This window comes from Chrysochloris asiatica, unplaced genomic scaffold (assembly GCF_000296735.1).
Source record: "Chrysochloris asiatica unplaced genomic scaffold, ChrAsi1.0 scaffold00086, whole genome shotgun sequence".
Taxonomy (NCBI): domain Eukaryota; kingdom Metazoa; phylum Chordata; class Mammalia; order Afrosoricida; family Chrysochloridae; genus Chrysochloris; species Chrysochloris asiatica.
In genome coordinates this window covers 7543522-7570397 of record NW_006408604.1, presented here as the reverse complement: position 1 = coordinate 7570397, position 26876 = coordinate 7543522, and the positions used below count along the sequence as shown (strand labels likewise).

At 39.2% G+C, this 26876-nt stretch overlaps 1 protein-coding gene and 2 pseudogenes across 2 annotated transcripts in view; 1 reads left to right on the top strand and 2 right to left on the bottom strand.

The window, feature by feature from the left end:
• Positions 1-26028, bottom strand: part of LOC102815350 — a 30366-nt pseudogene extending 4338 nt beyond the window's left edge.
• Positions 1-26876, top strand: part of PTPRO (protein tyrosine phosphatase, receptor type, O) — a 345855-nt gene that overhangs the window by 166428 nt on the left and 152551 nt on the right. The window lies entirely within an intron of this gene.
• The window catches only part of LOC102814983, a 3182-nt pseudogene continuing 2510 nt past the window's right edge, over positions 26205-26876 (bottom strand).

Genomic DNA, 26876 nt, shown 5'->3' with positions numbered 1-26876 from the left:
GCCAGTGCACAGTCCACACATTTTTCTTCTCTCTTGCTGCTCGTGTTCAGCTTCCTCTTCCAGTCGCCACTCAGTCCAACTCTCTGTCCTATCCCCTGATGTTCAGGGTTCCAGGATCACCATCTGTATCTGTTTCACTCAGTCTTCCATGTCATTGTTACAGAGGGTCAGCCCAGTGGGTCTACCTACTCTGCCATTTTGCTCCAACTCCCCAAGATTGTAAATCATTGTGGGAATAGAAAGCCTCACCTTTCTCCCTTGGAGCAGCTGTCGAGCTTGAACCACTGAACTTGTGGTTTGCAGTCCAGTTCTTATCCTCCAGAGTAAGCTCCTAAGTTTGTGTCTCTTTGCTTGATGGAGTGACACAAACCTTTATTTCTGAGGACTCTTAGCCACTTGCAATCCTGCCTGAGTTGTGTTGCTATAGTTTCCCAATGACTTTAATCACAGGGCATAGTAATACTAAGAAACACCTTAAGGGGTCACCTATATTCTAAACATGAGCTTTATCTTTATTGTATAATAACAGTCCAACTGACACTTGGTAATCATGATCAGTCAGTATAGTAACTCCATTCTTTGGCAGTTGATTCAGAGACATGAGGATCCTGAATTTACCAGGCAGCAGTCTTAGCTTCCATTTCAATGGAATCATCGTTGTCTCCCCAGATGGAATCATTCTTCCCCTTATAACTAAGACCTCTAGATCAGCAAAGCATAGAGTTGCAAGAACAAGAAACAAACAAAATTTAGATCACTACAGTGATGGGTGTTAGTGAGTAGTGACATTCCCATTTCTATCCCTTGATCCCTGCACCTGTGAACCCTGATTATTGGAGAAACATCACTGTATATTGAACGCTGATTTATATAATATACAGCCTCTTAGAGACCTGTGGACAATCGGCCTATCACAGACAGACCCTTCACCTCTTCTGCAGCCACTTGCCCCAGCCATGCAAGGTATTGCCACTCAGCTGGTCTGGTATTTGTGTATTTAAAAGGCCACTTCTCTGTTATATCAGACAAACTGCTTTAGAATAATGTGTAACATTGTAATACCAGTTAATTTCAGGATCGTGGGTCCATTGCTGCACTTCTCTTTCTGTGAAGTGAATTCCTTTATCTGTGACAATACTGGTGGAATACCACTATAGTGGACAAGTGTTCTCTAAGTCCAGGGCTGATAATTTTAGCAGAAGCATTATGTGCAAGGAAAGCAAATCCATATCAGGACTAAGTGTATATTCTAATAAGAAAAAATAATTCCCTTTCCATGGTGGAAGCATCCTAATGGTATCAACCTGCTACCAGGGAACTATGTCATATAAAGGAATCTGTGAATTCCTGGTGTGGTGCTATAGGGTAAGCACTGGACTGAAAACCATAAGGTTGGTTTTCCACCAAAACCAGCTGTTCCACAAAATCCTGTTCAGGGTCACTGTGAGTTGGAATCGACTCGACGGCATTTAACAACAACAACCACAAAGGAATCAGTGTTTGGTCTCTGCTGCTAGCAGATTAGGCACTCTGCAGTGTCTGTAACTACATGGGCCTTGGTGAGTGGAAGTACATGCTGATGAGTCCATGAATAGCCTTTCTGCCATCATGATCACTTCGTTCCTGAGCTCATTAAACAATGACAGGAGTGGCTGAGGGAAGAGGCTAAGTGTCCACAGAATGTGTCATTCTATCCACTTAAAAATAAAATCCTCTTCTTCTGAGATTACCTTTTGGTAGACATTCATGTGGGACACAAATATCTTGGTTTTTTTTTACCCATTCAAACAGCTCTAGTTACATACCTCTTCCCTGGACCTACTTGTCATCAGTTTTCCAATCATGCATTTTTCAAATCACTGACCATTCATCCAAGCTATTGGCCACAGCTCATGGATTAGTATACAGTTGCACATCTGGCCATTTTGTCTTCCAAGGAAAATGACCAGCCATGTCTACCCCTCTAAGTTCTGCCCACTGAGAGAATTTCCCTTCACTACTCTCCCTCAGGAAGTTTCAGAAAGGGCCTGCATTACTGCTGCTATCCTCTCTCTGGTTGTTGCTGTTGTAAATTCTGTCAAGTCAGTTCCAATTCACAGCAACCCTATATAGGGTTTGTGAGGAGCAGCTGGTGAGTTTGAACCACCAACCTTGCAGAGTTCAAACTGACCTTGAGGTCAAGTGCTTATCCTACAGTGCTATGCCAGGACTCCCCCACTTTCTTGTAGTGCCTATATATTGCACAGATCCATGTGCAAACCATGTCTAAGTTTTCTTTTCCTTAATCAACTTACCATAGGGAACTCTCTATGAGACCATGAATACAAGTTAGGAGCTAAAAGGTAATGTAACGGGAGCGAGGGGCATGTTTGAGATATTACTGAAAATATTTGAAAGAATACTTCAAATTTGACTTGATTTTTTTCCTTTTTTAGTGTAAAAGATAAATCCAGGAAGAGTCATGTGAAACAGAAATGCAAAATATCAGTTTTATTCTGTTTCATCATTTTATTGTTTACTATTACTTTTTTTCCTAGTTTGTATTTCTTCATCCTCTCCCATACCCTCTCTTCATATTCTTTTTGTCATTTTTTTTATATGATTCCCAATTTCCTCCCACTTAGTTCATGCCTCTCTCCCTAACATCTCCCTTTGATTGACCAACTATTCTTTCGTTTCTATAATGCAATAATAGAGAATTGTATTAATTATCCATAAATAGTCATAGATACTCTAGTACATGCAAAATAGACTGGACAGACACATAATAGGTCAATAAATGTTAGATAGATGGATAAATGGATGGACTTATTTTAGAAAGATTAAATTCCCAATTGCTAGATACAATGATAGTGATATCTTATTCCTTGTCTTTAGGAGGTTAAAATCAGCTAGGAAAATCACACAATAGAGCTAACCAAATATAGCACAAAACAGACTTTGAGAAATAATACAAAGACAGAAAGAAATGGGGAAAGGAAAGGAGGTACAAAAGAATGGTGGCGGGCCCTATTATGTTGGGAGGGGGACTAGAAATAGAGTAGCTAGCAAATGGAAAATGAATATTGATTAGAAGTATATTTCAGATTGCTATTAAAAATATGAAAGGCACGTTTCAGAATATAAAACAGACTGGCATTGGTTTTAGAAATTATTTTGTTTCTTTGTCTCTATCTTTTCTTCTTTTTCTGATTCCAAACCTAGGCAGTACTTTCACCCTGCAGTGAAAGTACAGCAGGCTCTGATTTTATTAAAGCTTTCTTAGCGTTGAATAAAAGCTTTATAAACAGAGATCTTTTGTTTAAACTGTAGACGATTACAAATTTGCTTGGCGTATTTGTCTCAGGCCACAGAGGAACCTTCAAGAACAGCAGATTTAAAATAACAGGAGAGGTGTGGAAAGAGATTTAAACATTCTGTAAAGAATCCTGAGAGAAATTATTCTGAGACATCAAAATTTTCTAATGGCAAACATTATTTTAAAAATCATTTGAATGATGCAAATGTTTCTAATTTTGCCTTTTAGAATACACATTGCAACAAGCAATAAGGAAATATTTAATTATGAAATGCTAACTAGCAACAAGTGCAGACTGTAAAGTAAAACTGATGAAATTTCCTTAACACCAAAGACCACACCATGATTTATATAAATACCCATCCTTTCCAAAGAATGCCATCCTTTCAGTTGGTGCTATAAATTGCATACTGTCTTTTTACAGCTGTTCCCAAAGACAAAGATATTTTTGAGCTTCATTTATAAAACATAAATATCAGATTGTTGTTCAAGACTTCTTGTAATTCAAAATAGCATCATTGCAAACTGAACATGTTACTCGTGCTGTGAAAAGAAAGAAATGGTGACAAATCCAAGTTAACATTGTGAAATGAAGATGAGTACAGAAAATGTTCTAGTTTTATATGGAAAATCTGAACATTTCCCTCCTTTTATTTATATACTGGTTTAAAGTAGATGTTATAACTTCCAACTGGAGAAAAGCAAGATCTTGGTAAAAGAGAAGAGTCATTTAAAATGATTTCCACCACTTACTGCATAAACAATCTGCCTGTTACTAAACGTGTATGCTATGATGTAAGAATGATGTATCCTGAGGATATGCAGAGATAGGACTGGCAGGCTTATAGGAAGAAAGAGATTGGTTATTTCTATGGTGATCAGAAAGCATCCTTAAGGAAGGTGAGATCTGGGTAAGTACTGGGCTGTTACCCATAAGGCCAGTGGTTCAAATCCACCAGTCACTTCTCAGGAGAAAGATGAGACTGTCTGCTCCCATGAAGATTTACAACCTCGGAAAATCTAAGGAGCAGTTCTCCTCTGTCTCATAGGATTGCTATGAGTTGGAATTGGCTTGATGGCTGTGGGTTTGGAGTATCAGGTTGAGTTCAATGTTTGAGGTGGGGGAAGGGATATTCCAGGCAGAACCAACACAAAAAGAGCCACGGAAGCAGAAGAAAAGCACCTGAGGCATATATTTTGTTGTTGGTAAGTATTGTCAAGTCAGTTCCAAATCATAGTGATCTCGTATCGGGTTTCCAAGGATTGACTAATGGGTTTGAACGGCCAACCTTGCAGTTCACAAGATCTTGTAATCCAGTGCTTCTCCTACAGGATTTCTGAGGCTACCAAATGGAAAGCAAATTCTTCTGCCTAACATTCAAAATCCTGCACAATCTGCCCCTAATCCCATTTTATCAGTCACTACCTCTTTGTCTCAAACTCCATGTTACAGCCAAATTCATTGTGAGATAAAGCATTAGACCACAAGGTCGACTAGAACCACAATGTCGGAGGCGCAAACTCACCAGCTGCTCCTCAGAAACCCTATGCAGGGTTGCTATGAATTGGAACCAACTCAACAGTACTTAACAACAACAGAATGTACCCAGCTGTACTAGGTATTTTATAAAGATTGGTGTGGCACTATAAGATAGCCACAAGGTCTGTGGTTCAAACCCCACCAGCTGCTCTTTGGAAACACTTTACTGTGTCACTTTAAGTCAGAACTGATTTGACAACACAGCAACAACAAAAATCCAATGTAGTCATCACAAGAGTATAGCAGAGAGAAGTTACTATTTTTATTTACAGTTGAGAAAACTATTGTGCAAGCAAGAGATCGCTTTCCCCCTAATGCTATGCTCTTCACTCTTAATAATATCAATGTTTTATTATGATCCTTTTACTTCATAATCCAGTTAATCTTCATAATCCAGCATTTTGAAGAAGCAAGAAATAGGTGCATTTGAGACTAGTTCAGAGGCTACTTTAAAAGGGCAAATATGGAAAGAAACAAAAGGCCTCTCTACCAACTCACAGTGATCCCATAGAGTCCTCGTGTGGTGCTGCAGGATAAGCAAGCACTGGACCACAAGGTCAGTTTGAACCCCAAGGTCAGCTGTTCAAACCTACCAGCCACTCCTCAGAAACCTTATACAGGGTCACAATGAGTCAGAACCAACTCAATGGCACTTTAACAACAAGAGATCCTACAGGGCAGAACAGAGTTGTTCCTTAGGGTTTCCAAGATTGTCAGTCTTTATGGAAGCAGACTCCCTTACCATTCTCCTGAGGAGTGACTGGTAGGTTTGAACCTCTAAGTTTGCAGTTAGAAGCCCAGTGAGTGACCCACTGTACCACCAGTGCTCCTGTAATAAGAAGCAATATTTCTGACTGAATTATACTTGTCAATAGCTAGCTCAGATAACAACAAATCTGAACTAATGTTGAAGCTAAAAAATGCACACTGAATAATTGTGTCATTATTGTTTCAGAGTTTGCACTTAGCGAATTTGCAAACTCATTGCAATGTATTATGATCTAGGGGTTTCTTATTTTAGTGAGACTTAAATTTCTTTTTGTTGGCTATTAGGTTTCTTATGATAGTCAAAACACTTTGCAATGCAGCTAACAAAAAAATCATTAGCAAGATTCACTAAGTACAAATTCTACTTTTTAAAGCCACTAAATTAAGCATTTAATGTGTGCAAGGCTTAAAATATGACTATTATCTCAGCTGCATTTTTTCATTTTAACCGCACAGAAATTTTGTAACATAGATATTTTTCCCCATTTTATAGAAGAGGAAACTAAAGCCCAGAGCGATTTAGTTAGTATTTGATGAACTAGCATTCAAATCCAGCCTATTTGTTTTTAAATTTCTACTCTTTGCACTACAGCCAAATGCCCTGTAATGGCACATGTAATAAAAATGATCTATCTTAAAGCAACATAGTTAACAAAGAGTAAGACAGTCCTGAGGTGCAGCTCATGGCAGAATAGAAAGGGAGTGATTTATCAATGTTATATGAGGGTTCTGGAATCAGAGGAACGCAGTTTTAACACTTACGTCCACCACTGAAAAACTATGTAACCTTAAACTTGTTACTTAATCTTTCTGAAGCTCAAACACTGTACCTGTAAAATGCAAATAACATGATCTATTTCATAGGGTTGTTAGAGGGTTAATTATAATGCCTATAAAGTACTTAGCACAAAGTTAGTTCTTGATAAGTAAGCATAAGGACTTGACTGCTAACAGCAAGGTTGGAAGTTCAAACTCATTCGACAGTATTTGCCAATTGATAAAAATAGTCACATTCCCACACTTTATGGTATCTCTTTAATTCTATGGTTTGAACTACCACCTATGAGGTTTTCATCATTTCCAAATAATAGATTCAGACCTCTCTTATAGTCCTAGACCTATATACCCCATCATCATTTACCTGGCATTTCCACCTGGATGTCCCACAGGTATCACAAACTCATTATGTTTTTCTAGGTGCCATCAAGCCAGTTCTGATCACAGTAATCATATGCACAACATAATGAAAAACTATCCTCTCCTGTGCCAACCTCACAATCATTGCTACACTTGAGTCCATTGCTGCTGCCACTGTGCCAATCCATCTTGTTGTTGGGGTAGGCCACCCTCTTTTTCACAGACCCTCCACTTTACCAAGCATGATGTCCTTCTCCAGGGACTGGTCTCTACTGATTATATGTCTGAAGTATGAGAGACAAACACAGATTTGTATGTTTTTCTGGCAGTCCGTGGTACCTTTTAATATTCTCAGTATAATTTAAATGCATCAATTCTTTTAAGTCTTCGTTATTTATTGTCCAATTTTACATGCATATGAGGCAATTTAAAATACCATGGCTTAAGTCAGGAGTACCTTAGTACTCAAACTGACATCTTTGCTCTTGAGCATTTTAAAGAGGTCTTGTGCCACAGATTTGCCTAATGCAATGTCGTTTGATTTCTCAGCTACTGTTTCCATGAGTGTTGATTATGGATCCTAGCAAAATGAAGTCTTTGCCAACGTCCATCTTTTCTTCATTTATGTATAGATACCAAATCAGTTACAGTGGAGTCAGTTTTCACCTAAGGCAAGCCCATGTATTTCAGACCACTGCAATTCACCAGGGTTTCAAGGCTGTGGCCTCTCAGCAGCAAATCACCAGACCTTTCTTACACGGTGCCTTTGTTATGTGCCATGGAGTCAGTCCGGACTCATAGCGAACCTGTACAGGGTTTCTGAGGCTGTAAATCTTTATGGGAGCAGAAAGCCTCATTATTCTCCCACGGAACAGCTGGTAGTTTTCAACTTCTGACCGTGAGATTAGCAGCCCAATTCTTAACGACTATGCTACCAGAGCTCCTTTAGGCGGGCTCAAACCACCAACCTTTTAGTTAAGAGTGAAGGGCTTAAACACTTTTGTCTCATTGTTTTAGCTGTTAAGTGCCATCAAGTCAGTTCCAACCAAAAATGGCCCTGCGTACATTTTCCAAGGAACGTCTGGTGGATTTGAACCAGTAACCTTGAGGTCCAGTGCTTATCCTACAGCACGACACCAGGACTCCATTGCAGTAGGAATGAAATGTCATTTTGTTCTCAAGGAGCAGGGAATTCTTTCTGGTCGCAGTATAGATACCTGATTGGTGCGTGTAGCCAGAGGACAGGGTAAGTGAGGTCTCTCTGTCTTGGTGTGGTGCTGTAGGAAAAGCACTGGACTGACAAGCACAAGGTTAGCAGTGTAAACACACCAGCTGCTCCTCGGAAATCCTGTACAAGTGAATCTAAACTGTCAGCCTTGTGATTCAAACCAACCTTGCAATCCAGTGCTTTAGCTCATGGTGTCATGCCAGGACTCCATACACACACACACACACATACACACATACATCTATGTGTGTGTGTATATATATGTGTGTGTACATGTGTGTATGTATATATATGTGTGTGTGTATGTGTGTATATATATGTGTGTGTGTGTGTATATGCTGTGTGTATGTGTGTGTATATGTTGTGTGTATATGTGTGTGTATATATATGTATATATATATGTATGTGTATGTATATGTATGTATACATATATACATATACACACAAGGAGCTCTGATAGCATAGTGGTTACAAACCAGGCTGCGAACTGCAAGGTCAGCAGTTCAAAACTACCAGCTGTTCTGTGGGAGAAAGCTGAGGCTTTCTGCTCCCGTAAAGATTTATAGTGTGAGAATAAAAGTGGGCGGCTGAAAGTAGGGCTCAGAGCAAGAATCGCCACTTCAGGTATAAGAGCTTGCTCTGAGACCTGCTTCAGGCCGGGGCCATAAGAACAACCAGGCATGGCTAGGCAAGTCCCCAACAGAATATTTTAAGAGACACAAATGCAGGGTAAAGAGCACACTCTTAAAACTGTCACAATTGAAGACTCACAGGCCAGGTGGCCAGAACAGATAACAGATAAGATGAAGGCTGCAGGACTGGAAAAAGTCTTAGTACTATAGGTTACTTATGTGATGTTATGTTTAAATCTATTGGATCCCGTGGTTTCTGAATGCTCCATTGGGTGAAAGTTGTAATCCTAGTTTGCATATCCCCCTCCCATGGTGTGTCCCAAAACCCTATATAAGGTGTGGTTTGTGAACTGCTTGGGGTCGAGCTTTGGTGAGCTGATGCAGTAACACTGCTGTAACACCTCTGAGCACTACACTGCCCGCCTGCTTTTGCATTATCTTTGTCTCTTGGTCTCCTTATTGGGTGGTGGTCTCGGACCCTAACAATAGCCTTGGAAACCCTATGCAGGGTCGCTATGAGTCAGAACCGACTCTATGGCACACCACCACCACCATACACACACACATATATACACATGCACCCATATACATACTTTGGACGCTGGGTATGGCACTGTAGTTTCCCATTGATAAGGGATAAGCCCTGGACTATGAACCACAAAGTTGATAAGGGATAAGCACTGGACTATGATATGAACCAGGTACTCTTCGGAAACCCTATTGTTGTTATTAAGTGCTGTCCAGTCATTTCAGACTCATAGAGACCCTTTAAAAGGTTTTCAAGGAGCCGCTGGTGAATTTGAACACATTGTGGTTCAAACCAACCTGTGATCAGTGCTTTATTCCACAGCATGGCTATTAGTCGGAACCAATTCCATGGCACTTATCAACAACAACAACCATACTTTGCCTGATGTGGTACTATAGGCTAAGCACTCCACTTCACAGCTAGGTCAGTTTGAACTACAGGATCAGCCATTCAAACTCACCAGCTGCTCATCTGAAACCCTCTACAGGATTGCTTTGAGTCAGGAATGGACTTGAGGGCACTTAACAACAACAACAAAAAAAAAAAAAACAAGAAACGAAATCTGCAATGGAAATACAAATCCCCCTTGGGCTTTTTGCTAACTTGGTGAAATTTTCATTTGAATGATTGTCTCTGCCCTCAAGCACCAACTTCCTCCAAATGCTGCTTCAGAATCAAAAAGCATGGATGTGAAGTTCAGCCCCTTAGGCAAGATCCACACAAAAATCCACTCACACAAATTGTTTTTGAAAGCAACCAACTTTAGTAAAGATTGGTACGTGGGATATGGAAAAGGGTTTACTTTGCAATGATGCTAACTTCAAATGGAACATTAGTCATTTGTAGTTTAAAATGCACTTTGACTCTTTCTCCATCTGGGTGTTTCCAGTGACTGTTCCTTCTCTATACCAGCATCACACATCTTGTAGGCTCTTCCCTTCCATGGCTTTCCTTGCTCTCTGGACTAAAGCCATTCTTTGCTTTGTAACTTGAATTCTAGTTTGGCTGTCTGTTTTGGTTTTTTATTTTGTTTTGTTTTTCATTTTAGTTAGCTTGCTAGGTGGTTTGTGTATATGACTTGTCTTTCATACTCACACCTCAGAGTGTTCCCTTCCATCCCAAATGGTGAGTTTTAACTATTTTTCCAGTAAGAAATCCTTCCCATGGAAATTCAGGAGCCAGAAATTAACTTAATAAACTTTGGTATGTTAATCTTCTCATTTTACTCCTTTCCTTAGTAGAACTTAAGTGACTTTAGCACTATGCCAGGCTGTTAACCTCAAGGTCAGAAGTTCAAATCTACCAGTTGCTCAGTGGGAAAAAGATGAGGTTTATTGCTCCTGCAAAGATGTACAGCCTCGGAAACCCAATACAGGGTCACAATGAGTCAAAACTGACTCCACAGCATACAACCAATCACCTTTTAAAAAGGTCTACAAATGCACTGGACTGCAAGGTCTGTTTGAACCACAAGATCAGCAGTTCAAGTGCACCACCAGCTCCTCAGAAGCCCTTTACAGGCCCCCTATAAGTCAGAACTGATGGCACTTTACAACAAACAACAATAGCAAAGCCTACTTTGATCTAGTCTCTATTATTGGTCATTCTGATATTACTTTGTTTTTTCAAATACACTGTGCTTTCTCCAACTCACAGATCTATGACGTATGCACTGTTCTTAATATCAAGTATTTTTTCTGTAACTCTTTATTAAAGTGATTCCTACTAAGTCATTTTTCTAAGCCCCAGATTTAATGACTCAATGGGACCTAACAACAACAACATTCTAGATTAAGACTCCTGGTGTGGCACTGTAGGATCAGCACTGGACTGCCCCCTGCAAGGTCCATGGTCCAAACCCACCAGCTGCTCCTTGGAAACCCTATACAGGGTTGTTATGAATCTGAATAGACTCAAGGCACTTCTCAACAAGAACTCAAGGTTAGGTCCCCTGCTATGTCCTCTGGGTTAGGTCCCCTTGCTGATTGCTCTAGGTTTTATCTCCCAATGGTAGGTACCCATTGATCCTCATATACGTCGCTACATGTTTTTCCTTGTAATTATTAAAATAATTTGTTTTCTTTCTCGGCTTACTCCAAATTCAACTAATTTTCTATCCTATCATATTGTAGTACCAAACATATACAGTAGGTACTCACTTGAAAAAAAAAATGAGGGTAAACATTAAGCAAAGCATATGTGTAAAGCATTCCATCCTATCTCATTTAGTTCTGAACTTTAATTTCTCCGGTCTCTGAGGAACAGTCTTTGAAGAGCACCATAAAACCCAAGTGAGAATAAGGGTAGTGGAATGATCTACTTTAAAGGTCTGTCCAGTTTTGCTGTTGCTGTTAACAACTCAGTGACAAGGGGGAAAGGCAGATGGGAGGGAGTGGAGGGTCAGCATTTATAAAATGTCACAAGGGTTCCACCTAAATAAGCTATGAACAGTGTGTTTGGTAAGTAGGCTACACTCTTTGCTCGCTATCTTTGGGATTTAATTAACTAGTGTCACAGTTGGAGAGACATTTCACAGCCTGTGGGGAAATATGACTGAATTCATCCATTCTCAAATAAATGATTAGCACCAACATCTTTCACATTATTTTTCAATAAGTGGGACAGCTACATTTTTACAAGCATCCTTCTGAGATAAAACCACTTTGAAACTATAAATACTGTTAAGGCTAGAAAAGAAGGCTTGGAAAATTTAAAATTCAGGCAAGATTATATTTGTCAGTGGTTCGTTTTATAAAATAAGACTTGTTTCACAGGAAACGAATGTGTCAGAAGCCCCTAGTTTACATAATGCATTAAACCAGAAAAAAAACGTTGCTAATTTTTAGAATTTTCCCCATCATTGAATCATGGGAAACAAATAAATGTATTTTGTGGCTTGCTGGGTTTGGCTCCACCTCTTCCCCAATCAATCCTCAGCCATGCACACCTTCTCAGCTCTCTAAACCCATCTTTGTAGGTACTGGAAACTGTTACCATGGTAACCTCCAGTTAAACAGGTTCACTCAGGCTGTCACACACAGGCACAATAGAGAAAGAAATACTGACTGATCTTGCTTCTCATGCTACCAAGAGGAATAATACTGCCTACTGAATAAATAGTCTAAAAATCAGAATGGTTATTGAACTTTATGTGACTCATTGGGTAGTGTTCCAACTCATATTAACCCTGTGTACTACACCAACAGGGACTGCCTTGTTCTGCACCAGCCTCAAGATTGTTGTTACATATGAGTAATCATATCATTGCATCTCATTGAGAGTCTTCTTCTTTTTCATTGACCTTCAGTTTTACCAAACATGACATCCTTCTCCAGTAGAAGCACTGTATTAGTGACCTAATAAGAAACCACTTCTATCATCAATATATTCTTAAGAAAATCAATGAGAAAAAAGTAAATCATAAAATTTATAGTAACCATTAGCCATTGTTTTGGGAACTTTTGAATTAGGTAATTCCCACATATAATCTCTTGTTCCTGTCCAGGAAACTAATCATGATAGCTGTAATTGTTATTGTTAAGTGCCATCAAGTTTGTTCTGAACCATAGTGACCCTGTATAGGGTTTCTGAGGAGTGGCTGGTGAGCTTGAACCTCCAACCTTGCAGTTCAAACGGATTTGCAGTCCAGCGCATTAACCCACATTGCCACACCTGGACTCCTATCATGATAGGTAGATGTATGAATTCCATAATTTACCTGCAGCAACTGAGGCTCAAAGAATTAAAAAGAGACACAATCATTTCACTGGGATTTGAACCTAGGTCTGCCTTTCTTCACAATATCACATTTTGAGTCACATTTGGTGCTGAGGGTGTCTACTATCAATTCAGTGTATATATGAAAGGTTCTTAAGTGCTGTCAAGTCAGTTTCCATTCATTAAAAACCCTGTATAGGGTAAGGTTCCTGAGGAGTAGCTGGTGGGTTTGAACAGAAGACCTTGCAGTAAACAGCCCAGAGTTTATCCTATAGCTCCACAACAAGACTCCATATGAAAAGTTGTTGATAGTTGTTGTTAAGTGCCTTCTAGTCAGTTCCAACTCATAGCCACCCTGACTGGGTTTCCAAGAGGCAGCTTGTGGTTTGCAGTCCAGTGCTTATCCTTGTTGTTGTTGTTGTTATGTGACGTGGAGTCAGTTCCAACTCATAGTGACCCTGTACAGGGTTTCCAAGGCTGTAAATCTTTATGGGAGTGCTTATCCTATGGCACCACATTAGGAGTCCATAGGAAAGATTGTTGTTAAATGCCATTGAGTCGGTTCTGACTCACAAAGACCCTGTATAGCGTTTCTGAGGAGTGGTTGGTGAGGTTGAATGGCGAAAAACCTAAAGGTCCAGTGCTTTATCCCACAGCAACACACCATCTTGGCTCCAGGACTCCGGAGACTTCAGTATAATGTTGTTGTTGTTAAGTGCCTTTAAGTGGGTTCCGACTCATAGTTACCTTGTAGTATAGGGTTTCTGAGGGGCAGCTGGTAAGTTGGAACTCCTGATCTTGTGGTTAACAGTCCAATGTTTATCCTACAGAGCTACACTTCAGTTTGGAGTTAAAAGAGTTGCCTTGAGTGCTGGCTCCTCTACATGACAAAAGGGTTACCTTGCAACATCCAGTCTCTTTGAGCCTCCATATCTTAACCTGCAAGCTGAGATATAACCTGGGATGTTTTGAAGCTCAAATGAGAAAAAGTGTTTGAGCCTGCCTTATGAAATATAAAATGTGATTCTACGGCTGTTCTTATTATCCTGCATATTGTCTTAAATCTTGACACATCTCTTCAGAGCAAACACTCCATTCATTTCACTTGAAATTGCCAAGTTGAATCCTATCCTCAAGCACGTTTTGTTTGATCTCCAAAATTAAGAAGTCTGCAGTGCTTCCCCTTGAGTCCATACTGGAAGTCAGGAGATAATGCATTATTATATGTAATGAACTGCCAGCTTACACATACACACACCCAGATGGCAACTTGATAAGGAGATGGTGCTTATATTTATTTCAAATTAATGCTTACTCAGTAGCAGAATTTAGTTAACATCCCACACTCCAATTGGGCTAGCAAACAGAGTAAGATCAGAAGCTGAAGATTTGGCAATGAGCTGTTTCATCAAGCAAACGACACTGCTCCAAAACCAAGAGTTGTAATCTGGCACAGATTGGTTTTCTTTGGTCAGGTCAGCTTTGTTTTTTGGTAATGGTTGATTTTTAATGACATTTCTGCTAGCTGTTCTATCATTCATATCCTCTTACACTAGACTGCTGTTTCCATACATATCACCTCCCTAACATTTGAGTTTGAACCAAATTAGAGACAAAAAAAAGAGATGAGGCCTCTGTATTCTGAAATGATTTAAAAAAAAAAAAAATCAGAAGTATCTGAGACTGCAAAACTTGAAAGGAATGGATGCAGGCTCAGAATCCCATGAAAGTAAAGAAATGACACACTCCACCTGAAAAGGTTATGATATTACACAGCATATTCATTTAGTAAGCATTTTTCAAGCACCTGCTGAATGAACAGGTTTCCAGCCCATAGTGAGCGATGTAAGTTCCTTGTTCTTTATTATGTTATTATCATTCTTCTTGTCATTATCCCTACTAGTAATATTGTGGTTGTTAAGTGCTGTTGAGTTGGTTCTGATTTAAAACCACCCAGCAGAGGGTTTCTGAGGTGCAGTTGGTAGGTTTGAACTGCCAACATTACAGTTACCAGTCCAGGGCTTATCTAACAGTGCCACACCAGAAGTCCAGTATTATTATGATTATTAGCGGATAAGTACCAAGGAGTCGGTTTTGACTTATTGTGAGTCTATATAGAGTTTCTAAGGAGAAACTTGTGGGTTTGAACTGTCGACCTTACAATTCAAACCTACCTTATGGTCCAATGCATTATCCTCCAGCGCCATACCAACACCCCATTATTATTATCAGTTGTTGTTGTTACTGTTATTAGTAGTTGTTGTTAAGTGCCATCAAGACTGCCCTGACCCATAGCAACCCTATACAGGGTTTCCAAGGAGCAGCTGGTGAACTTGAACCACTGACATTGAAGTTCAAACCAACTTGACCTTCCAGCACCTTAACCCATAGTACCATAGCAGCAATCTGGTATTAGTAATTGTTGTTGTTAAGTGCCATTGAGTTGGTTCCGACCCATAGTGATCCTGTATAGTTTTTAATAGTGGTGCTAGTGGTGGTTATGTGCCGTGGAGTTGGTTCCGACTCATAGCGACCCTGGAACAGCTATAAATCTTTACGGGAGCAGAAAGCCTCATCTTTCTCCCATGGAGCAGCTGGTAGTTTCTAACTGCTGACCTTGTGGTTCGCAGCCCGATTCGAGTAGTAAAGCATAATTCTAGAAAAGATGAAGTCACATGACACTTGCCTGTTTACTCCCAAAGAAAGGTATCACCAATATCATTGTACATAGCTTTTGCTCAACAAAACATCTGATGAATGAAAGGGTAAATAGTGGATGATGAGTGGGATGCTCTCCCTTGCCTGTGAGATCAACATCTAAATTCTGCCCTAAAAATTTCTAAATGGGAGTTGTGACTAAGTCTAGGAAAGTGTCTGGAGGATTGCTGGCTGAGCAGCTCTGGGATTTCCATCTTCCTGAAGGCACTAAGTGGAAAGACAATCTACCTGGGAGAGATTTCCTGAGAGCTGGACAGGATATTAAGTGGATGAATTAGATAATGTCTGCAAAGAATCATGGCTGTAAGTGCTGTATAAGCACTGGACATAATTAATATTATTATTTAAAATAGTTGCATACCCTATTGCTTCCTATGTTGTAACAGCACAGCAGAACTTTTCTAAGTGTCCCCTCTAAAATGCCCTCTGCTCAGTTTAATCATTGATTGCATTCACAGCTCTAGGTGTACATCATATGGGCATGATTGATGCAGCCTCACTTGCTGAGAGTCTCATTATATCTCAACTGAATTTACAGGCCTAGTTGCTCAAACTATTCTCATATTCCTAACTAATTAAACAATTCATGATTTTCTTTGGTTTTAAAAAAAAACCAGAGTCCAAACTCAGCAAGTCTCATCTTGAGCTGGGGCTACCACCCTCTTCTCTGAACATTTAACCACTATTTAAGCACTCCAGAAGACTGTGGACCCTCTTCCCACTCCTACAAATGACTTTTTTGCTCTTTTTTCACCCAGTCAACTCCTCAGCATCTTTCAAATATCCCTTCTTCCCTAAAAACTTCACTCACACTCATCTGCAGAAGTAGAATTGCTTCCTTGTTTACATGCCCAGTGTCATCAAGTTGGTTTTGACTCACAGCAACCCCAAATAGCATTTCTGAGGAGCAGCTGGTAAGTTTGAACTGTCAACATTGCAGTTAACAGTCCAGTGCTTATCCTACAGCACCACACCAGGACTCCAACATACCCACAGTGCTCAAAAATTCTTTTTTTGGCCAAGATCTTTGAAAAATCTGACTTAGCATAAATAATAAACAGATTTATTCACTCAGTGGCTTGAGGTTAAGCTGGCCTTAGGGTTGACTGGGACCTGGGCCTCTGCCTCAAGCAGCTGTATTCTTGCGGTAGATACTGACTTCTCTGGCTTTGCATGCATACCTACTTAAACCAGAGAAGAAAAGGAGCTCCTTCCCACAAATACCAGGTGTAAAATTTCACAGGAAGCATTCTAGTTGGCCGGGTTTGGTCCACATTGGCATTTCTATAACTATCTTAACAGACGAGGAACCAGGTCTCAGAACTCACTCAGAGTGAAACAAAATCCCACCTCCTCTGACATAGGAGATGGGCACCATAATTAGCAACCGCCAGCAACTAACAATAGCTAGTACCTTGTTGGCTTTATAGTGGGGAAGAAGCAACGTCCTAATAGAAGGGGGAACCATTTAAGAAATCCTGAACAATTGGCAAATGCATATGTCAACTAGACTGTTTTTCAACTCAGTGACTAATAACACTTCTCAGATTGAATTCTAATTAAGAGTTTGAGTGTTCTTCTCTCAGTAGAGTCTGAACTCCTAGAGTTCAAGGACCTTGTCTTACTCATTTGCCTATTGCTAACACTTAGCATGATGCCTGATGCCAAGCTGACACTTAGATAATGTGTGTTTGTTGCTTACTTAATAAATTAGCTAGCTCTTCAATGCTCTATGAATAAAATATCTAGTGTACATAATTACAGAATATTTTAGTGTTTGGAATTAGTTAAATGAGTGTTTATAAAACCCATATAATTTAATGGTCATTGAGTGATTCACAACTGAAGTTAAACACAATAACCTTTGAAATACAACTGTTACTGAGTTTATATGATTAGCAACTTCATAAATGACATTGAATCCTCACAAAAATTCCATTGCAAACTTGTTCATATTTTACATTTTATATATTAAAAGAAAATGTTAAGAGAGTCTGGGACTTCTACAAGTTCACCCAGCTAACAGGTAGCAGAACAGTAATATAAACTCAAATCCTTTAATTCCAGGTCTGTCACTTACTTTGAAGAGCTCTGGTAGCATAGTGGTTATGAATTGGGCTATGAACCTTAAGGTCAGCGGTTCGAAACTACCAGCTGCTCCGTGGGAGAAAGATGAGGCTTTCTACTCCTGTAAAGATTTACAGCCTCGGAAACCCTGTACAGGGTCGCTATGGGTTGGAACTGACTTGACGACACTTAACAACAACAACAACACTTACTTTGAAATAAGTTAATTAACCTCTTTGGGTAAAAAGGAGTTCTTAGATGGTATGAGTCTTTAATGTGCGGGGCTGCTAACTGAAGGGTTGGTTGTTAACATTCACCTCAGAAAAAAAGGCCTGTTGATTTACTTCCTTAAAAACAGTCATTAAAGTCATATGGAGGACCAGAAGAACTAGATGGTGCCTGGCTACCATTATTGACCACTTTGATTAGGATTACAATAGAAGGTCCAGGACAAAGTGTGAGAAAAATGCAGAACAAATTTTAAAATCATATAAAAGTCCAGATTAGTGGTCTGACAGAGACTGGTGGAACTCCCAAGACTATGGGCTTCAGACACTCTTTAAATCTGGAATTGAACCCATCTTCAGGAATCACATTTCCGCTAAACAATAGACAGACCTATAAAGTGAATAACACAGGAAATTAGGTCTCAGACTAATCAACCACACAAGACCAAAGGGCAACATATACCCCAGAAACAAAGTTCAGACAACCTCCCCACCCCGAAAAAAAAAAAAAAAAGAGCAGGAAAAAAAGATGAATGGAAGTGGACGACTCAAGGAGAAAGAGGAAAGAATACTATTACATTTAAAGGATTGCAACTAATGTCAGGGAACAAAATAGGTATGATTTGAATGAAAAAGTAATTTGCTATGTGAATTTCATCTAAGTCACAATAAAATAAATTAATTAAACCAACAATAGCAACTCGAAAGTTTAGCTAGGAACCTTAGTGAACAGTAGGTTTATATTAATGAGGGAGGAACAAGTCAGAAATGGAGGGTGAGAATGGTTATACAATTCAAAGAATGTAAACAGTGTCACTAAATTGTTCATGTGGAAACTTGAACTGATGTGTTTTGTTGTATATATTATCAACAACATAAATAAATAAAGATTCTTAAAAGAAGAAAGCAACAACTAGGAAGCACAATTTACTCCGATACACATGGAGTCTCCATGAGTCAAAATTCACTCAATAATTACTTTTTCTGGGTAAAGTAGGGGAAATGCCACATATTTCTGATAGTTGTAAGGAATGAAAGAAGAAACGCTTATAAAATGCCCAGCACAAAGTCTGGTCCAGAGTAGGAGTTCGATAGATAATACTTGCTATATTTGCCAGTGCTGTTGGGAGACTTCCTAGGATTTCTAACCAGTACATATGAGTGGCTCATGACTCATCTGTCAGTTTGTTGCATTGTGGTAACTTGTGTGTTGTTGTATTGCTGCAAGCTATGCCTCCTGATAATATGTCCAAAGTATGAAAGATGAAGTCTCACCATCCTGGCTTCTATGGAGCATTCTGGCTGTACTTCTTCCAACACACATTTGTTTGTTTTTCTGACAGTCAGTGGTACTTTGATTATTCTTTGTCAAACTATAATTCAAATGCATCAATTCTTCTATGATCTTCCTTATTTATTATTAAGCTTTCACATGAGTTTGAGACTATTGGAAACATCATGGCTTGGATGAGGCACACATTGTTCCTCAAACTGACATATCTGCTCTAGACATTAGTGAGCTGAAATGGACAGTATGACCCTTGTGAACCATTCTATCATATGGTTGCTATTCTGGGAACGACAAATTCAAGAGACATGGTGCTGCATTTGTTGTCAAAAGAACATTTAAAGATCTATCCTATCCTGTCTGTGATAGGATAATACCCATATACCTACAAGGAAGATAATTAATACCACTATTAGTCACCAACCACTAAAGCCAGTGATGATTAAATTAAATAATTATGCCAAATCTTTCAGTCTGAAATTGACCAAACATGTAATCAAGATGCACTGATTGGAATACAAAGGTTGAAAACAAAGAGAAAGTATCAGTAGTTGGACACTATGGTGTCCAAAGATCCTGTGATAGAATTTTGCAAATTCAGTGATTTTTTTTCATTGCAAATATCTCTTTTAAATAATATAAAAGTGGACTATACCCATGTTCATTACCAGATGGAATACACAAGAATCAAATTGACCAAATCTGTGGGAAGAGAGTAGAAAAGTTCAGTATCATCAGTCAAATCAAGCCAGGGGAAGACTGTGGAATAGACCATCAATTGCTCTGCAAGTTCAGGCTGAAACAGAAACAAATTAAGATAAGTCCATGACAGCCAAACTATGACCTTGAATATGTTGCTGTTGTTAACTGCCATTGAGTTGGTTCCAACCCATAGTGACCCTGTATAGGGTTTCTAAGGAGTGGATGATGAGCTTGAACAGCCAACCTTGTAGTTCAAACTGACTTTGCAGTTCAGTGCATTAACCCACAGCACCACACCGGGACTTCCTGGATATATCCCACCTAAATTTAGAGATCTTGTCAAGTACAGATTTGATGCATTTGACACTAGTGTTCAGAGACCAAAACATCACGAATATCATACAGGAAGAATGCAAAAGATCACTAAAAAGACAGGAAAGAAAGAAAAAACCAAAATGGATGTCAGAAGAGACTCTGAAACTTGCTCTCCAGCATGTTGTAGTTGTTAAGTGCTGTCAAATTGGTTCCGACACACAACAACCCTGAATAGAGTTTCTGAGGAGTAGGTGGTAGGTTTGAATTGCCAACCTTGTGGTTCAAACTGGCCTTGCTATCCTGCACATTATCCTGCAGTTCCACACCAGGAGAGAAGCTAAAACAAATGGAGGAAGCAAAAGAACTGAAAAGAAAATTTCAAAAGTCAGCTCAGGAAGAAAAAGTCAAGTATTATAATGAAATGTGCAAAGACTTAGAGTTTAGAAAACCAAAATGCACACTAAGCATTTCTCAAGCTGAAAAAACCAGTGGGAAAAAAATTGAACCAATATTGAAGGATTCTATGGGCAAAATATTGAGTGATGCAGAAAGCATCAAAAGAAGATGAAAGGAATATACAGAATCACTGTACCAAAAAGAAATGACAGTCAACCATTTCAAAAGGTAGCATATTATCAAGGACCAATGGTACTGAAGGAGGAAGTCCAAGGTGCCCTTAAGGCACTGGTGAAAAACAGTGCTCCAAGAATTGACAGAATACAAATTGAAATCTGTCAACAAACTTATGCATCACTGAAAGCACTCACCCATCTCTGCCAAAAAATTTGTAAGACAGCTACCTGACCAACCAATTGGCAAAGATCCATATTTATACCCATTCCAAAAAGAGGTGCTCAAATGGAATGCGAGAATTACCAAACAGTATCATTAATATCACATGCAAGCACAATTTTGCTGAAGATAATACAAAAATGTTTGCTATAGTACATCAAGAGGGTACTGCCAGAAATTCAAGTTAGATTCAGAAGAGGACATGGAGTTAGGGATATCATTGCTGACATCTGATGTATATTGGCTGAAAGCAGAGAATACCAGAAAGATATTTACTTGTGTTTTTGGACTATGCAAACAATCTTAACTGTGTGGATGACAATAAACTATGGATAGCATTGCAATGAATAAGTAATCCAGAACAATTCTTTTTGCTCATGAGAAACCTTTACATAGAAAACTAGTCAGCCACTGGAAAAGAACAAAAGGTTGCTGAATGGTTCAGAATCTGACAAGCTGTGCATCAGGGTTGTATCCTTCCACCATAATTATTCAATCTGTGTGCTGAGCAAACAATCTGAGAAACTGGATTATAGAAGGAGAACATGGTTTCTGGGTTGGGGAAAGACTCATTAACAACCTGTGGTATACAGATGATACAACCTTACTTGCCGGAAATGAAAATGATTTAAAATACTGATGAAAATAAGTATGGATTGCACCAATGTAAAAACAAAACCTTAAAATGCTCACAATTTAACCAATGAATCACATCATGATATGTGGAGAAAGTGTTGAAATAGTCTAAAATGTCATTTTGCTTGGATCCACAATCAATGTTCATTGAAGCAGCAGTCTAGAAATCAAACAACATATTGCATTAGGTAAATCTGCTGCTGAAGACCTTTTTAATGCATTAAGAGCAAATAAATCAGTTTAAGGATTAAAATGTGCCTGACCTAAACCATGGTATTTCCAATTGCCTCATATGCATGTGAAAGTTGGACAATGAATAAGGAAGAATGGATGCATTTGAATTATGGTGTTGGAAACGAGTATGACAAGTACCATGGAATGCCAGAAGAACAAACAAATCTATGTTGGAAGAAACATAGCCAGAATGCTCCTTAGAAGCCAGGATGATGCAAATTTCGTCTCTCATACTTTGGACATGTTATCAGGAGGAACAGTCCTTGGAGAAGAATTTCATACTTAGTGAAGTAGAGTATCAGTAATAAAGAGGGAGACACACACCCACCCCACCCCCCCACCCCCAAGGAGATTGACTGACACTGTGGCAGCAGCAATGAGCTCAAACGTAACAATAATTCTGAAGATGGCGCAGGTTCTGTCAGTGTTTCTTTCTGTTGTCGCTTAACAACAATGACACATATCAGTAGCCAGTTCTAGGTTCTTCCTTGTCTCAAACCACTAGGGCTCAACCTGTTTTTCTCACCTCTTAAACAATGCCCACTCTTTCTGTAATAGTTTTTCTCCCCCAGGACTAACCATAGAACAGATTGCAGGTTCTTGAGCTCCCTCTTCCTTGCTGAAGTCAAGCACCTTTTTTTTTTTTTGCTGTAGCTCAGGAAAGATAAATACCAAGAGGCCTAAGGATACGTGGATCCCAGACCATGTTCTGACATTAATTAGCAATGTGACATTTCCACCACTGTTCTCTAAAGTGTAAAATGAGGGTGTTGGACCAGAGAAATCACTCTACTAAATATTTTATGTAAAGGAATTTTCAGTGGAAATATTTTCACTGCAGATTCATGCAATCCACCCACTTTTTTTTTTTTTTTTTTAATGTTTAAAATATTTTTCCATTCACCAAATGAGTCAGCACTGGCTTTGTCTAGATTTATCAGATCCATTCCCATTACTTTTAACTATTTCTTCCTGCTCAACTTCCCAGCAGAGACTATATGCCTGAGGCATACATCAGAATTTTCTACTGAACATAGATTCCAGGAAAAGTTGATGCAAAGAGGACAGAGAAGAAAGAAATAGCACAGATGACATTTCTTTTAGGCTCACTGCCTAGATCTCACTTGGCCCACTGCCTTCTATTCATTAGTCCCACTGACTGAATCTGATTAGCCCACCCTGATTTATTTTTGGCACCCTGGAAGCACACAGGCCAATGATTATTTTCACGACTGAGACAAGCATCCCGAAAGCTGTCTTTAGCATTTGGAAGACTAGTACCTTTCCCTAGAAGATTTCACTGTCTGTGAAGCATCATGCCACTTTAGACATATATTTATTAGACACTTTACAGAATTGAGTCTATTTATACCTCCCTTCATTATCACAAGAATCTTTAGCTCCCAGCTGCTAAAATATAGAGCAAAATTCCTTAATAATTACTAACTTGATATCTATCTTTTTTTTTTTTTCAGAGTTGCTGAATTTAGCATCTATATTGTTGTTGTTGTTACTGTTTTTAACTGCTGTCTGATTCGTTTCAACTTATAGTGACCCTACGTAGGGTTTCCGAGGAGCAGCTGGTGGGTTTGAACAGTTGACCTTGTGGTTCACAGTCCAGTGCTTACCCTATGCCACATCTGGGGAAAAAAAAAAACACCACAACACACTGCTGTCAAGTTAATTCTAACTCACAAAGACCCTCTAGGACTTTAGAACTGCACCATAGGTTTTCTGAGTCTGTAAATCTTTACAGAAGACTGCCTCATCTTTCTCATGCAGAGCGACTGTTGGTTTCAAACCACTGACCTTTCAGTTAGCAGCACAACACTTAACCTACTGTTCCACCAGAGCCCCTTTCTGTAATCAATTGTTGTTGTTAAGTGCCGTGGAGTCGGTTCCGACTCATAGCGACCCTGCACAGGGTTTCCGAGGCTGTAAATCTTTACGGGAGCAGAACGCCTCATTTTTCTCCCGCGGAACCGCTGGTAGTTTCGAACTGCTGACCTTACAGTTCACAGCCCGATTCGCAACCACTACGCTACCAGAGCTCCTTAAAGAAAAATAGGATTTCAGTACTGCTGAATGTCATTTTGATGCCTTGCTTTGCTTGAATTCAGGGTTTCCCATTATGTATAGTACTTTTATGTATATGACTTCTTATGTAAAAGAGGCAAAACGTTTCATAAATGTGACTTTTAAATGTTGTTCTTAGGTGCCATCAAGTCAGTTCCTACTCAGAGTGACCTTAAGTAGGAAGCAGGAAGCCTCATTGTGAACTATACTAAAAATGGTTGCTGTTTGAGCTCACTGTTGCGTCTCTATGTCTATCCATATCACTGAGGGTTTTCTGTTTTGCTAACCGTCTACTTCACCAAGCATGATGTCAAGTGTGGCCCTCCTGATAACATGTCAAAAGTATGTGAGACTAAGTCTTACCCTCCTTGCTTCTTAAAAAGCATTCTAGCTGCATTTCTTTCTTTTCTTGTCCTTTTTGTCTTGTTAGTCCATTCTCTTTATTGCAGAGACTTGCACAAAACTAAAAGAAATCAACGTACTTTCCACAATTTCAAGGAAGGGAAGATTGTTAGTAAGCCAAATACATTATTTGGTTTGGCTCACTTCACACATGTCAAACAAAAGGATGTTTTACTTTCTAAGAAAATTATACACACACATACATGTCAATATTGCTATTGTTGTAGTTGCCATCAAGTCGATTGACTCCTGATGACCCTGCTTGTGCAGAATGAATCTATGCCCCACAGGCTTTTCAAGGCTGTGGCATTTTGGAGGCAGATTGGCAGGCCTTTCTTCTTTGGAACCTCTGGATGTGGTTGGACAACCAGCCTTTGAGCTAGTAGATGAGGATTTAATCACTTGGCCATCCAAGGACTCCCACATACTGTGGGAGTAACTGATCATACAGTCATCAGCTTTGACTACAAGACTGGAATGCAAGAAAATAAAACAAATTTGTAAAGAAAGATGATATCCATTATCATATGAATACTCCAACAACAGCAAAGTCATAGAAATGACAGCCCTAAGAGAAGAAAGCTGGCCAAAGAAAAGGATACTGTTGGACTCATTCTGTTTGATAAAGAACAGTAAATGGCGACTATGGTGGAATTGTTCATCATCAGAGTCTGATGTGATGTTAAAGCCTACACCGCTGGCAGTCACAGCCTGGGTGCCTTCCTCAGTCACCACCATTAAGGAACTGTGCAGTAACTTATGGGTGTGCTGCCTGGAACTTGTATACATTCCCAAATAGTCCACCTGGTGCTCACTGAAGGTGTCCACTAACCCCATGATGCCCAGGGTGTCCTCAAGATCATAACCGCTCTCCACTTTAAACTAAGGCAGGTGTACACTCACAATCTGCTCTGCCATGTGCCCTGGGCTCATCCAATTGGTCAACTTCTCAGGAGTTAATCTATAATCCCACACCATCTATGTCATCCAGTAGCAGCAGGAACATGCAAAGATCATTGCTTTTTCATGGGATGTCCAGAATTTTGGCCTACAAATTCTCCAAGAAGGTAAAATTAAAGGATTGGTGCTGCTTTATCATCACATAGATTTATTGGAGCTCTTTATTCATTCCAAACTTTTCCTCTTTAGTATATTCTTTTTTTAAACTCACTGCTCCAATTCCCTTTAAAGTAAACTGTTCACCAGTATCAACCTGGTGGAGTTACCAACTGAGCCATCTGGACATAGGTCCTTGATTTTTTTCATTGGATTCTTGTTCCGCCCAGGAATTAATCTTCTTTTGACTTTCATTAGCTGCGTTCACAAAATCAACAGGTTCCATAGCAGCATGGTCATCTTTTTCAGCATAATCTAAATATTTCTGAAGAAAGAGGTATGTCTTCTCTCCAAATAACCCATTGGCTATGTTCAGCTCATTATCATTAGTGGGTTTATTTCAATCAGAAACTTATCTGTTGGTGGTATATCTCTTCTGTCTTCTCAGTCTTTTCTTCAGCATTTGCTCTTGAGTTTTTTGTGTCTTTTTCAGAGTAGAACACCTTCAGTAACTGGCCAGCCATGCTTTCTTGGGTGCTCCACAGGCTCATGCCAATGGCCTTTGAGTCGTCCACATGGGAAAAGACGATATTGCCCTCATTTGCTTTCTTCAGCTCTTTGAAAATCAAACCCAAATTGAATGTTTGCGGCCCTGAGTGAATTCATGATAATTTTAGTTAACTCTGCCTTTCAAATAGAGGTGGTTGGGAAGGTAGCTAGGAAACACATCTCTGGTTGTACTTCTTTTTCTTTTTTTTTTTTCAGAGACACAATAACATTTTATTTACAGATACACATTTTTTTTCAGAGACACAATAACATTTATTTACAGATTGCTTGTCCTAATTAAGCTGATTTTGTCCTAAATTTCAGGACCCTAGAAGAGAACTTTATATAATTACTGATGCTAATTTCTCTAAAGTGTATATTATTGTGTCCAGATATATTATTTTAGAAAGTGTTACTTTGTAAAGATTGTACATAAGATATTGTATAGCTTTAAAAAAATAAATTTCAAAGACAGTTACATGACCAGTCTATTAGAAGAGATCCAAAATTGTGCCCATTCCAAAGAGAGGTGACCCAAGACTGTGGAAATCATGAAACAATATCATTATTTTCACAGGGCAAGTAAATTTGTCTGAACATTGGCTGCAAAACTATCTTGACAGAGAACTGACCGAAATTCAAGTCGGATTCAGACAAGTATGTGGAATTAGGGACATCATTGCTGACATCTGATGGATCTTGGCAAAAAGCAGAAAATACTAGAACGATGTTTACCTGTGCTTTATTGACCATGCAAAGGTTTTCAACTGTGTGGATCATGACAAGCTATAGGTAACATTGTGAAAAATGGGTATTCCAGAACACTTAATTGTACTTTTACTGGTTTTCCTTTGTAGGTAACATTTCATTTTTTTCTGAGCTGCTTTCAGGATTCTTTCTTTGTCTTTAATTTTGGAGCGCTTGATTATGATTTTCTTTTGGGGTTAGTTGTACTTCTTGCCAGG